Source organism: Dermochelys coriacea, chromosome 6 (assembly GCF_009764565.3).
Source record: "Dermochelys coriacea isolate rDerCor1 chromosome 6, rDerCor1.pri.v4, whole genome shotgun sequence".
Lineage (NCBI taxonomy): Eukaryota > Metazoa > Chordata > Testudines > Dermochelyidae > Dermochelys > Dermochelys coriacea.
The window spans coordinates 48,114,970-48,129,522 of record NC_050073.1 but is presented as its reverse complement, the minus strand read 5'-3'; positions in this window follow the sequence as shown (position 1 = coordinate 48,129,522).

Below are 14,553 nucleotides of genomic sequence, written 5' to 3'. Positions count from 1 at the left end.
TACTGTATCAGCCCTAGAAAGTGTCTTATACAAGCACTCTGGTGCTTTACCTAATTTATGATGCTGTTACCTAACCTTATTTCAGTTTTTAGGGTTGCTAGTCTAGTATCATTCACCAGCACAAGTGTACTTTAAAGGGGGGAAAGAAAATTTTGAAAAAAAAATAATTAAATGTGGAGATTAACCAAACATTCCATATTTGTGTTTACACACCTGAACTCTAGAGAAACGCTTTAAAAGTAACTAGTAAGATGGATAAAGAAAAGGAGTACTTGTGGCACCTTAGAGACTAACAAATTTATTAGAGCATAAGCTTTCGTGAGCTACAGCTCACTTCAGCTCACGAAAGCTTATGCTCTAATAAATTTGTTAGTCTCTAAGGTGCCACAAGTACTCCTTTTCTTTTTGCAAATACAGACTAACACGGCTGCTACTCTGAAACCTAGTAAGATGGATGTTAGTTTCACTTCATCCAAAGCGAGAAAATAACCTTTCCTGCACCTGGTAGGGAAATCTAAACTAGAGCCCTGTGGAAAGAGAAGCCTAAAGAAATGGAAAAAGCTGCAGAGCTGGAGCTAACCATAGAGACTGCACAAGAAAGGGACCCAGCCCTGAGGGCACAGTTCCCTGAGACCAACCTAGAGGTAAATGCTGCTACACAAAGTATATGGGATTTGAGTCTTCATGAGACTACAGCAATGCAGCTTGTCACAAATTAATCCCGTACTGTGACACTAATTGTAAACCAACTTTTGGTGCTACTGGATCTGATTCTGATCTCATACGAGTGCAAATTGGGAATAACTCCAGCGTAGTCAGTGGAGTTACTCCAAGATAAAACTAGCATGAGACCAGAATCAAGTTTATTAAATTGTAAAAAGAACCCTCCTATCACTACAATTTTATGGATGAACATTTTACCATAGATTCAAATAGCGCTAGTTAATTTGTTGCATGTAGGAATCATAACAGATACGTTTAAAGTTTACAACCTAAGGGTTATTGCAACAATTATTTTAATTCTCACTAGACTCTAGGAAATTTCAGGTCAGGTGTTCCTACTACCCCTCTTTTCAGGGTAACAGGAAAGTGTAAATTACCTATTGAAATTCTTACATTTAAATGTATGCGAAAGCTCAGATCCAGTGTGTCAAACCCACTATGTCCGTACTTGTTGTCATCCTGTTTGCAGACAGTGTGTGTTTTATAATGTTATAGTCATGGAATTGATGACCTAAAATGTCTCAGTATAATCCTACAGTGATTAGTGCCCTTTTAGTGACTAATGAGAATTATGTTCTTTGTCATTAAGATCAGCTGGAATGCACTTGCTGTTGGTGCCTCAGTGTTTCTGTGGGACTAATAGCAATGGGCTCTCAACTGATGTTGCATGCCTTTGGGATCCAGTCTCCTTGGTCTGCAATATTTTGAGTCTGGAGGAGTTTCCGGGCACAACATAAGGACCATTTATTTTGTTCAACAGTTGGCTTATTGTAGAGTTGGGCTGAAAAAGCAGTATTAAGATCTGGATCTAGATTAGATTTTTTGGTTGTTGATCAGGGCTGGGCTCAGAACCGGATCTGACAGTGACAGATCTTGATAGCTGTTATGATGATTTAGTCCCAAATGGTAAAAATCTTACAAGATCACTGATCTCCCAAGATTTCTACCAAGTTGGGCAGAAACAGCTGTTCTCACAAAAAAAGCCTTCAGCTTTGGGGGATGTGGTTCAGACCTGGGTCTGTGTTTGCATTTGCAGCAGGCTAGAATGTCTAGCTCAACAGGGCAGGGTTCTGGAGTCCCAAACTGCCAGGGAAAATGGGCTCAGAGGTAGTCTCAGCACATTAGGTGACAGTCCCTAGGGGGTCTCTGTGACCCAGCCCATCACAGGAGGGTGTTGCCTCCTCCCTCAAAGTGCAGCGCAAGAGCAGGGCAGTCCCGGGGGCAGCTCCACACTTCCCCTCTCCATCTCCTTCTCTCCCCACCGTTGGCCAGGTCAGAGGTGGGAAGTCGGAGCCGGGCAGTGCAGGGCACTGGCTGGTGCCATGGAGCAGGCAGCCGCTGTGTTCCCTCATCTCCAGCTGCTGGTGGTGCCCAGGGTTGAAGTTGCCCCTCCGCTCCCAGCCCCCTTTGCTCCCACAGAGGCAGCTGGTAAGAGCCTTCCAGGTTGGGGGACCCGGCTCCGTGGCTGGCAAAGTCCTCCAGGAACAGCGACCACAGAGAAGCCTTCCCAGCACACAGCTCGTAGTACCCTTCTCCCTGCACCCTGAGGTACCCCTGTCTGCACACAGCCCCCAGCTATGCTCTCCCTGCACCCTCATCTACCCCCTGCCTGTGCACAGTCCCTAGCTACCTCCTCTCTGCATCCTGAGCTACTCCCCGCCCACACACAGCCCCTAGTTTCCCCCTCCCTACATCCTGAGCTACCCCCGCCCGCACATAGTTCCTAGTTACTTTCTGCCTGCAGCCTAAGCCGTTTTCAAACTTTTTGAGCTGAGCCCCCCACCTTTGAGTTATAACTGTTGGTTGCCCCCTCCCCCCCAAACCCAGATAGGCTGGGTGGTCTGCTGAGGTGAGTGGCACTCCCTCCCTGGACTACACCCAGTGGAGCTGCCTGGAGCCCTGCTGGCCCCTGCCCCTCCCCCCCATGGAAGTCAAACTATGCCTATGCCCGATGTCCCTGCCCTAAGGGCCCCTTTGCTAGGCCCTGGAGTTTTTCTAGCATATGGATGGACGCAGTGGGGAGAAGGGGCTCAGAAGGAAAAGATTGAGAATCCCTGAACTAGATGATCACAATTGTCCTTCTGGTTTTATAATCTATGAATCCATGAATGACTGGGGTTCCCAGGCGCTACTGCAATACAGACAATATTGCAGTATATTGTGTTGGAGAGTGTTGGTGGCTACCAGTAAGCAAAAAGAAAAGGAGTACGTGTGGCACCTTAGAGACTAACAAATTTATTAGAGCATAAGCTTTCGTGAGCTACATCGAAATGCATCTGATGAAGTGAGCTGTAGCTCACGAAAGCTTATGCTCTAATAAATTTGTTAGTCTCTAAGGTGCCACAAGTACTCCTTTTCTTTTTGCGAATACAGACTAACACGGCTGCTACTCTGAAACCTACCAGTAAGCAAGTATTTGAGCTATGCTAATGGGCAATCGTCTCTCACTCAGGCTAAAGGGAAGAAACAATTAAGCTCCTCTGTGAAGTAAGATCACTCAAGCCACAGGGCCCATTGGGAAGGCATGAGCAAGAACTAACAGAATAAGAGGGGCTTCCTTGGGACCGATTGAAACCCCAGGAGCTTGGCAATTGATTGGTGGAGCTGTGTGTGTCAAAAGCTGAAAGCATCTAGATTGAAAGCCAACTGACAGTGAAAGAAACAGTCTGAATGTATCCCAGGAGGGAAGGCAAAAGAAAGATTTTTTTTTAATGGCACAGGATTGGCTGGGAAGTGGGCTTGAGCTTCTGAACAAGGAACCTGGCTGCTTATTTCATCTCTACTGTGTTCAGGGAAACAGGATATTATCTACATTATTTGTTAATGTACAGGATTGTACCAAAGAAATGCCTTCCCCTGAATATTGGCTGGACACTCAAGCCAAGCAACAACACTACAAATCTTAATAATAAAAATGTGGTTTTGTATCATGGGTAACATTTGACTTCCAAAAGTTTGCTGATGGCAGTTATGTTAGGGGCAGTTTTAGTTTTCATGCAATGCCCTGTCAGTATAGGAAGTGGGTGGCATATGTTACTTGTGGTTTTATTTTATTTTTTTTTTTTTAATTAAAACCCGTAGTTGCTATATTGATGGGAGCTATACAAAAGTAAATAAATGCAAAATAATAAAAGACGTGGGCCAAATTCTAAGCTCACTTAAGTGTCTCTGAATCAGGAGTAATGCCAGTTAATTTAATAGATTTGATTGTATAAAAGCAGTGTAAGTAAGTAAGGCCTTGTCTACATGCATATACTGGTATTCTGTACTGGTATTATATCTAGAGTGTACAACCACTGTAGTGTGAAACCAGTTCTAACAATATAAATCTGCTTGTACTGGTATGACTCATTCTCATAGGGTTTATACAATAGTGGAGTTTATACTGATGTAACTACATTAGGGGATGTATCAGTATAAATATTACACCCCAAACAAAATAGCTATATGGGTACCAGGCATGAAAGAAGAATCATCTCTCTATTGTTTGTTGTTCTACCAATGAAACAAAAGCAATGTTAATCACATTACCCTAAGGTCATGAACACAATTAGCAAGCATGCTGAGGTGAAAAAGAATTCACTTTAGTGCCCCTGAAAGCCTTATTGTACTTAGGAAGCGATCATTTTCATAATAATGTAATTGCCAGAATGGGAAATTACAGGTAATTGCTGTTGTTGTGACCTTGCTCCTTCAGTAATGAAATTAATGTAACTGTTACTATTTAGATTCTTACCAATTCAGGGACTGCTTCAAAAAAAATTTTCAGGGGAGCATAGACACGTATTTTTAATTATGTTTCTCCTTTTTCCATATGGATTAACAAACGGAATGAATCTTCCACACTTCTGACACACGTTAATTTTGTTTCTTGTTCACTGGCTTATTGCTGTCTACTTAAAAGTATGGAGTCTACCTACCGGTCTTTGTGAGAGTGTCATGGCAACCAGAATTATTGAATCCATTTAGAATACCAGGGAATCACAGAAATTAGAAATGGGGAAAATGTCTCTGATATATTTCCAAGTGCTTTGTCTAATCCTTTTCCAAATGACTCATAGGACTTCTATTTCCTGAGGACACTATTTCATGCTCTACCAGATCTCACCATTAAGAGTGTTTTCCTGATGTTCAGCCTGTTTTAAATTTTCCCTTAACTAATTTAATCCCTCAAATCATCCTAAACAATTCCTCTCTCTCTCCTTGATCTTTAACTTTTTCAAATATTGGCTTCCAAGATTGTGATTCTATCACTTCAGGAGTAACACAATCCTGATTTAATTCCAACTCATTCATTCTTTGTCATTGCAGCTTCCTCCCCTTCCATGACATTTTTTGGAATCGTGCCATAGAGGAACAGGTTTCTATCATGGTGGTTCTATTTGCAGTCTGTATCCACTCATATCAGCCCAAATGCAGTTAGGCACAGACAGGACTGATTTAACTGTGTGGAGAAGTTAACCAAAGGAGCTAATGACAAAGAGGCTATGGGACAAAAGCAAAACTAAACAAAACCCACCTTGAAATAGAATCTAAGGGCCAAAATGTATCCTTAGAAGTCTTATGGTGGCTGCCAAGGAATTCTTCAGGAATTTCATCTGAGAGAAAGATCCTGACCTCTATTTCACCCACTTAGCACTGTTCCAGCAACAAAAAGCAGGCATCAGAATAGCAGCCGTGTTAGTCTGTATTCGCAAAAAGAAAAGGAGTACTTGTGGCACCTTAGAGACTAACAAATTTATTTGAGCATAAGCTTTCGGGCATCTGTTTGAGAAATTTTAGTCTCTAAGGAGCCACAAGTACTCCTTTTCTTTTTGAAAAAGCAGGCAGAAAACCCAGCTTAACCCGCTATCCTCGGCTTCCACCTGCACGAAAGTATTCTCAGGAGCAAAAGGCCAGCATGGGGCATTCCACCACTGGTGGCATAATGAAGAAAAAAGGAGGAATGGCCAAGGAACTACTACATCCAGGCAATCCTCTTCTACTGTAGTATTAATTTAGGACCATTGTAACTTACAGCTGCCCCTAGGCCAGCAAAGCAACCTCAGTATTGGAAAACCCTCTTTATGCCACCTCCCCATTCCCGGTCAGGAGCCTCTTTTGTGTGAGATTTCCAGGCTCAGGGATTTTGAGTAAATTGTGAATAAGCACCTTTCTGCCTATTTAGGTTCTTATACTGTATCTATCATGATAGTATATGATCTTGGTGTGAGATATGTGCATGTGTGTGTGTATGTGTATATGATCATGGTCTGAGTGTATGATGCAAACAACAAACTGAACCAAAGCTTGTTCCTGTCATCTGCTCATTGCAAATGGAAATAGGACAGGAAGAATACATGTATTCTCGTAATACTCATACTAGGAATTGTCTGCTACTTTTCAGCTACTAGTAGAACTTGTTTGATAAACAGATGGAAAGCTCTGAAAATACACACAGTCCTGCTGGAGGGATGTCTCAACAAATCCTACGCAGAATAATAAGGCCTTTGTGATGTTATAAGAGGTACATTCACATTAACTCTTCACAGTCAGACACAAGGAACTGTTGTAGTATTATAGTAGCAATGTCATCTCCTTCTTGTATCCCTGCTTCTCACCTAGTCATTGTTAAAAGTTCCTTTTTCACCTGCTCCACTGGCAACCTGGTCCCTTCACTGTCTTCCTCTTGGCTTTTTTCCACCAAATGCATCTGATGAAGTGAGCTGTAGCTCACGAAAGCTTATGCTCTAATAAATTTGTTAGTCTCTAAGGTGCCACAAGTACTCCTTTTCTTTTTCCTCTTGGCTGACACATCAAGTTCAAACTTCTCATTTTCACTTTCAAGGTTCTGTGCATCCCCTCTCTTGTCTACACTTCTCTTCTCCTCTTCTAACTCACTGTTTCATTCTCTTCCTCTCATCCAAAGCTACCACCTTTGAAGAATGAAGTAGTGAGTGAATGAACACTCTTTTGTCCAGCTCACCACTTACGGTCTGAACTCTGTGTTCCCTAGTAGTGCACCAAGCAAGCCACCATTTTCTCTACATTCACATTCCAGTAAGTGAGATCAATCTGGCATTATAGCACTACACTGTATTTCTTAACAACAAAATAAATAGAGCGCCATAACTGGGTCTCTCTGTTTGTACAGCACCAAGTACACAGCTGTATAATAATGGGCCAATTTCCCTGGGCTTACTCCATTTTTAATCACTCAGAACTCCTTCTGAAATAAATTCTGCTTCCATTTACACTTAGGTAAATCTGGAAACTTTACTAAAGGTAATAGTTATTCTGGATTTATTCCAGCATAAATGGAAGCAGAATTTAACCCAATGAGTTCAAAGCAAGTTTTGCATGAGTTTAGGATTTGGCCCCATAAAATCAGCTCATTAACATAGGAGATGAGAAATAAACTGGACCTCAGACTGAATAAGCAGCACCGAAGATTTCCCTATCCCAATAGAACTCAGAGATATAGCAAAATATTTCAGACATGCACAGCAGCAGCTAATGCTCCTATTTTGTGTGGGTTTATGATAATCTATTGAATAAGAGTAAATTTACTGATCAGAATTGATTTGGTGCTACTTTGTCACAGAAGAAAAATCTCAAATTTCTATTCTTTCTGAGAACAGCCACAGAAATAACTGTGGTGATTTTCAATCCATTCTTCACCTAATTGGTCAAAATGAACCAGCTGAATATTTTGGCCTCTACTTCTGAGTCATGTTCTAATTCCAGATGTACTTTTTATTTAGATATACAACATGCCTGAGATTAGAATGCATTAACGTGTTGTGTGACGCAACACTAATGGCTGGGGGGGTGGAAATGCATGCAGGTTCCAAACCCCTATTTTGTATTTGTGGTGAGGAATGTATACATATTTTGTCAGGTTTCAGAGTAGCAGCTGTATTAGTCTGTATTCGCAAAAAGAAAAGGAGTACTTGTGGAAAGTTAGAGACTAACAAATTTGAGCATAAGCTTTTGTGAGCTACAGCTCACTTCATCAGATGCATTCGGTGGAAAATACAGTGGGGAGATTTTTATACATAGAGAACATGAAACAATGGGTATTACCATATACACTGTAAAGAGTAATCACTTAAGGTGAGCTATTACCAGCAGAAGAGTGGGGGCGGGGGGGAGGGAAGGAAACCTTTTGTAGTGATGATCAAGGTGGGCCATTTCCAGCAGTTGACAAGAACATCTGAGGAACGGTGGGTGGAGGGGAATAAACATGGGGAAATAGTTTTACTTTGTGTAATGATACATCCACTCCCAGTCTTTATTCAAGCCTAAATTAATTGTATCCAGTTTGCAAATTAATTCCAATTCAGTCTCTGATTGGAATCTGTTTTTGAATTTTTTTTTTTTTTGAAGAATTGCAACTTTTAGGTCTGTAATCAAGTGACCAAAGAGATTGAAGTGTTCTCCGACTGGTTTTTGAATGTTATAATTTGTAATGTCTGATTTGTGTCCATTTATTCTTTTACGTAGAGATTGTCCAGTTTGACCAATGTACACGGCAGAGGGGCATTGCTGGCATATATCACATTGGTAGATGTGCAGGTGAATGAGCCTCCGATAGTGTGGCTGATGTGATTAGGCCCTATGATGGTGTCCCCTGAATAGATATGTGGACACAGTTGTGTGTGGTTGCTCGTGAGTATTTGCTTCAGGTTGGGGGGCTGTCTGTAAGCAAGGACTTGTCTCCCAGGAACTGTGAGAGTGATGGGTCGTCCTTCAGGATAGGTTGTAGATCATTGATGATGCATTGGAGAGGTTTTAGTTGAAGGCTGAAGGTGATGGCTACTGGCATTCTGTTATTTTCTTTGTTGGGCCTGTCCTGTAGTAGGTGACTTCTGGGTACTCTTCTGGCTCTGTCAATCTGTTTCTTCACTTCAGCAGGTGGGTATTGTAGTTGTAAGAATGCTTGATAGGGATCTTGTAGATATTTGTCTCTGTCCGAGGGGTTGGAGCAAATGCGATTGTATCGTAGAGCTTGGCTGTAGACAATGGATCGTGTGGTGTGGTCTGGGTGAAAGCTGGAGGCATGTAGGTAGGAATAGCAGTCAGTAGGTTTCTGATATAGGGTGGTGTTTATGTGACCATCGCTTATTAGCACGGTAGTGTCCAGGAAGTGGATCTCTTGTGTGGACTGGTCCAGGCTGAGGTTGATGGTGGGATGGAAATTGTTGAAATCATGGTGGAATTCCTCAAGAGCTTCTTTTCCATGGGTCCAGATGATGAAGATGACATCAATGTAGCACAAGTACAGTAGGGGCATGAGGGGATGAGAGCTGAAGAAGCGTTGTTCTAAGTCAGCCATAAAAATGTTGGTATACTGTGGGGCCATGCGTGTACCCATAGCAGTGCCAGTAGACATTGTCCCCAAATGTGAAATAGTTATGGGTGAGGACAAAGTCACAAAGTTCAGCCACAAGGTTTGCTGTGACATTATTGGTGATACTGTTCCTGACGGCTGAATTGGAATTAATTTGCAAACTGGATACAATTAACTTAGGCTTGAATAAAGACTGGGAGTGGATGGGTCATTACACAAAGTAAAGCTATTTCCCCATGTTTATTCCCCCTCCCATTCCCCAGTGTTCCTCAAACGTTCTTCAGAGTAGCAGCCGTGTTAGTCTGTATTCGTAAAAAGAAAAGGAGTACCCGTGGCACCTTAGAGACTAACAAATTTATTAGAGCATAAGCTTTCGTGAGCTACAGCTCACTTCATCAAACGTTCTTGTCAACTGCTGGAAATGACCCACCTTGATTATCACTACAAAAGATTCCCCTCTCCTCCGCCATGCTTTCCTGCTGGTAATAGCTCACCTTAAGTGATCACTCTCATTACAGTGTGTATGGTAACACCCATTCCTTCATGTTCTCTATGTATATAAATCTCCCCACTGTATTTTCCACTCAATGCATCCAATGAAGTGAGCTATAGCTCATGAAAGCTTATGCTCAAATAAATTTGTTAGTCTCTAAGGTGCCACAAGTACTCCTTTTCTTTTTACATATTTTGTGTGTATTGGCTGTCTGGAAACAAGTGTAACATTATCATTCTGAATTCATTTTAAAACAAACTTCACTAGTTTTAAGCTTCAAGTGGGATTTGTCTCATAAACTGCTCCAGTCACACAGAATGTTCTTCCATAGCGAAAGAAGATTACGTCAAGTATTCCACAGTCAATTCTATGAGTTCTGAACACATCATTTGCTTGAGGTAGTTATCTTTAGGTCAGCAAAACAATACTAAACAATGGATTAGCATGGATTGTATAGCAAATAGGAGGTTTTAAGGTGGGCATATTTGTATTCTAAAACAACCAATAAGAGCTGGAAAGAGAATTGCAATTAATTCATTCTGGAAAAATTAGCCAAAGAGCATACTTTCTAAAGAACCTTCAGATTATTCAGATACATGCCTGGTTGAGATTTTGCCTTCACAGGTGACTGGGTTCTTCTCAGGACTCGTGAGTTCTAGTCCTAGCTCTGCTACTGACTTGCTATGTGACATTGGGCAAGTCACCTAGACACACATTTTTAAATGTTTGCCCAGAAGTGAATGCACATTTGTGCACTTTATAAAACAACCTCAAGAACTTTGTCATCTTTTGTAACAATACCTAATAAATTCGGTCATGTTCCAGCCTCCAGTAAATTACCACCCATAAAGTCCAAAAAAGTAGAGTCAAAAGGCCATATCCTGCACTCATAGTTTCATACATGGATCCATTGTTTGCCTCCAAGACTAGTATTCAAATCCAGATCCTGGAAGATATTTAGGCACCTAACTCACATTGATTTTAGGGCCTGGGCCTCAGTGCCTATAGTTATTATTATTTATACTACAATAACATCTAGAGGCCCCTGTCTCTGGGAGAGGTGCTGTTCAGAAATATGATAAAAAATAGTGTCCCAAAGAGGCAGTACAAGTTAAGATGAGAAACAACATGCAGATACAACAAACCAGTCAGAAGGGGGAATTGCCAGTTAAGAATGAGATGCTTGTGATTCTGTGTGATAAGTGGTGGTCACATAATACCAGTTGCCTAACTCATGTCAAATTTGGAATGGAAACAAATGCCAGCTGGCTACACTAATGTTTGCTGTTCAAATGGCGCCTCTATAAACGAGTGAGCATCTGTTCTCCCTCTACCTGCATATAGCTGTAAAGTAAAGGAGAATTATATGAATGCACTGACAAAGTGAGAAGGTCAAAAGTTTCGGTTTGATTAAGCACCCAGACATTTGGATGCTTTGGCTCATGACACAGACCCTATGGCTCTGTAAAATTTTGATTTGAAGTCTAACTAAAATGCCTTTTCATATGGGATTTTGACAGTTCATTCCTGGTTGCAGTCAGAATGCTCAGAAATGCCCTGAGGAAAGCAAATTGGATTTTTCTGAGGTTCTAAAAATGTTCTCCTTGAGATCGGGGCAAAGTTTCAGTTTCTTATCTATGGAAAATCATAACACCAATTCCCATTCACAGACCGAATAAAGACCAAAGAGATCAGAAAAAGGAAAAAAGAGTAACAGAGAACAACAAAAAAAAAAAAAGAGATTTAATTTGAATTCATTCAGTAATTCTTCATCTATATGCTTGTCTTCCACTTATAACAATGCAAAGATGTGCAGATATATTGCTGAAGCATTGTACATGCCATTTATGCTAATCAGAACAAAAGTTCACTTGAATACTAAAATATTTTCCTTTGCAAAAACAAAATACTAATACAAAATACTCTAAGCTCATGAAAATGAACATTTTTAATTTAATAAAAAGTAATAAAATTGGTTAAAAAGAACTCCAAAAATGAAAATGATAAAACAGAGGATTTGCCTGCCACTAACCCTCACTTTGTTTGATTATGTTATTTAAATGACACCTGTCTGCATTTTAATCCTTGTGCAAAAGTCTGCTGGCAGAATAAATAATTATGATAAAAAACCATGAAAGTCCATGCTAATGATAAGATAAAGAACTTATTCCCACCACCCACCGTGAGAAGCTAATCTTCTTCCATGTCCTAATCTACCGACATACAGGGTTTGATCTGAAATAAGCTCTTAATAATGAATAATCTGGCCATGAATATGATTCTGCCGAGCAGAAAATGGAGGATTAAAGAAGGAGCTCTAGAAGAATTAGTTCTCGCATTTTTTCCAATTTTAAGGGTTTTTATTTCCCTTTAAATACTTTTTTGATTGTTGCTGCCACCTTAAGGATGCAAACTGTGGTGGCTATTCTGCTGATGCACTGAAAGTGTCTTATTTAAAGAAGTCGCTACTTTGCATTTATCTGGGGAAGGGAATAAAAGCAGCAAACTGACACTCAAATACACAGCCTCTTTAACTGAGGGATGCCTGGAGAGCCAAGTACCTATATTTTAACACACAGTCAATGAGTTTGAATTAGGCACTTCTGGGAATAAGCTGCCTGTGTGTTATGTATTAGAAAATCAATCTCTGTGTGTATATGTGTGTATTTTAAAAAGCCAGGTGAGATAAGACAAATCACAACTCATATTTATTTCCTTATACATTGCAATGTAAAACAAGATGTTTGTATAGCAGATGTTTCATCATTGCCACAGACTTCCTGATTTCCTGACATGTAAGGCAGGCTGAATACACAACTGAGGACAATGAGTTTCAAAAATGACTAAAGATTTTGGATGCCTCAGGTTTTTGAATGGCAATCTTGAGACACCAGAATGATGTCTGGTTTTCAGAAAATGTTGAGCACCCATACATTAAAATGCAGGCCCCTTTAAGGTGCCTCAAATTGGGCACTCAAAAACTGAGGGAGCTGAAATGACTACTCACTTTTGAGGCTCCTGATGAAAATTCTGCTCTCTGATTGGCATAGCAGATCTCAGTTTCAACTATGTAATCCACACTCAGAAATGCCATTTGCCAGGGAGCAGATAGTCCTGTAACTAGAACAAAGGGCTGGATGTTAGCTGTTCATGGGTTCCATTCTAGACTCTGCCACTGCTGTGTGATCTCATCTCCCTGTGCCTCAAGTTTATCCATGTGTGAAATGGGTATAATAATATTTACCAAACTCACAGGGATGTTTTGAAGCGTAATTGGCTAATTAATTATAAAGCACTTAGAGATCCTCCAGTAACAAAGGGCTAAGAAAATGAAGAAAATATATTAAACCAGAGAACACACTGCACTTTACAGATGAAAAATAGGTAGTGCAAAGAGCAGAATTTATTCACCCTTTGGGCTAATGTCATTGAAAGGAACCAATGGCTTTAAAGACTTTTCGACAAACTAAATTCCTAAAACACATGGCTCCATTAGAGGTTTCAACAGCATTTGTTCCACTCCAATATGGTAATTATTTAAGATAGGATTTTTCAGATCATCAGCTGGCATGAGGGTCCTCAGCTTGTCTTTTTTTTTTTTTATAAGCACTCTGTTCCCAATGTATTTAAAAGAATATTACGTAAAGCAGAGAAGGCTTAGCACAGTTTTCAATTTTCCTGTTCTCAGAAAACACAAATAAGCTTTTGCTTCCAGGAGTTTGATTCCAAAGATTTCAAGAACGTTCATTTTAAAACCATCCAAACAATTCCATTGTTCCTCACTGGAAATATGAGAGAGGATTGCACCATATCACCAAGCAAACATAGGACTAGGTCCTCAGGTTTTCTGAATTTACATTAGTGCAGCATGGATGGGGAAGAGGAAGCACTGTCTCACCTTTCCATTTCTATAATCCTGGGACTGCCAAAATCACCCCAGAGAAGCCTAAGTTTTGTGCTTTCCACCCCTACCCCTCCTGCCTCCAACACACCTCTTATGCTTGAGGGCAAGGCATAGGAGACAAACTATGCCAATTGAGGATTCCACTACACAGTGGTAGGGCTAGATTAAGGGCAATCAGGACCTAGACACATCACAGAAAAGAGCCCCACCCCTCATGTCCTCATCCCTGCAATGTGGCCCCATCCCCTACTTGGAGTGGAAGGGGCCCTCCTCCCTTACAGGCAAGAGCAGCAGCAATCCACACACCCCTGCCACCGCCCGCTTTACTTGTATCAACAACCAGGGTATGTGCGCTAGAGTAAGACCTGGTCTACCCGTAATATTTAGATCAACATAGCCACATCACTAAGGGTATGAAAAATCCTATGTCCCCACTATAGGGTTATGTTGGCATAGCATAGTCCTTATAGTGTAAACATGACCTCATTAAACTGAGCCTTTTGCATTCTGCTTCTCCTGCAACACAGTCTTCCCCCCCACACACACACATACACCATAGGTGGTGGTGTGGGGGCGGGGAAATCCCTCTGAGTAGTTAACACCCCATTCAGATGCCTGGGGCAAGTCACACATTCAGAGCTATAGTCTCAGACTCCCTGCTGACCCAGGCAGACATCTCCGCATTGGTTTACACTCAGTTGGGTTTCCAAGTTTTTCATTGCAATTGTGAGAACTAAAGACATACTAAAAAAAAGCAGCTGAGATGCTGATGTAATCATGTGATTCTGGGAGCTGGGGTCCTAGGACCATCTCTATAGTGCCTATGTTTTAATTTAGCCCTTCCCAGAGGGAATTCTCATTTGTATGACACAGCTTTAAAATAAGACAGAACTGAATTTCTGGCCCAAATATTTCAATTCTGCTCTCTTAATAATTTTATTTACAGAGCACATACCACCCAGGCATACCAAAGTTGTTTACAAACAGAATTAATTGAAATCTGCAACAATCTGTGAAGTTAGATATTGTTAGATCTGTTTCACAGATGTGTATAATGAAGCCCAGAGGGCAAGTGATTGCTCAAGGTCACACAGTCAGTGA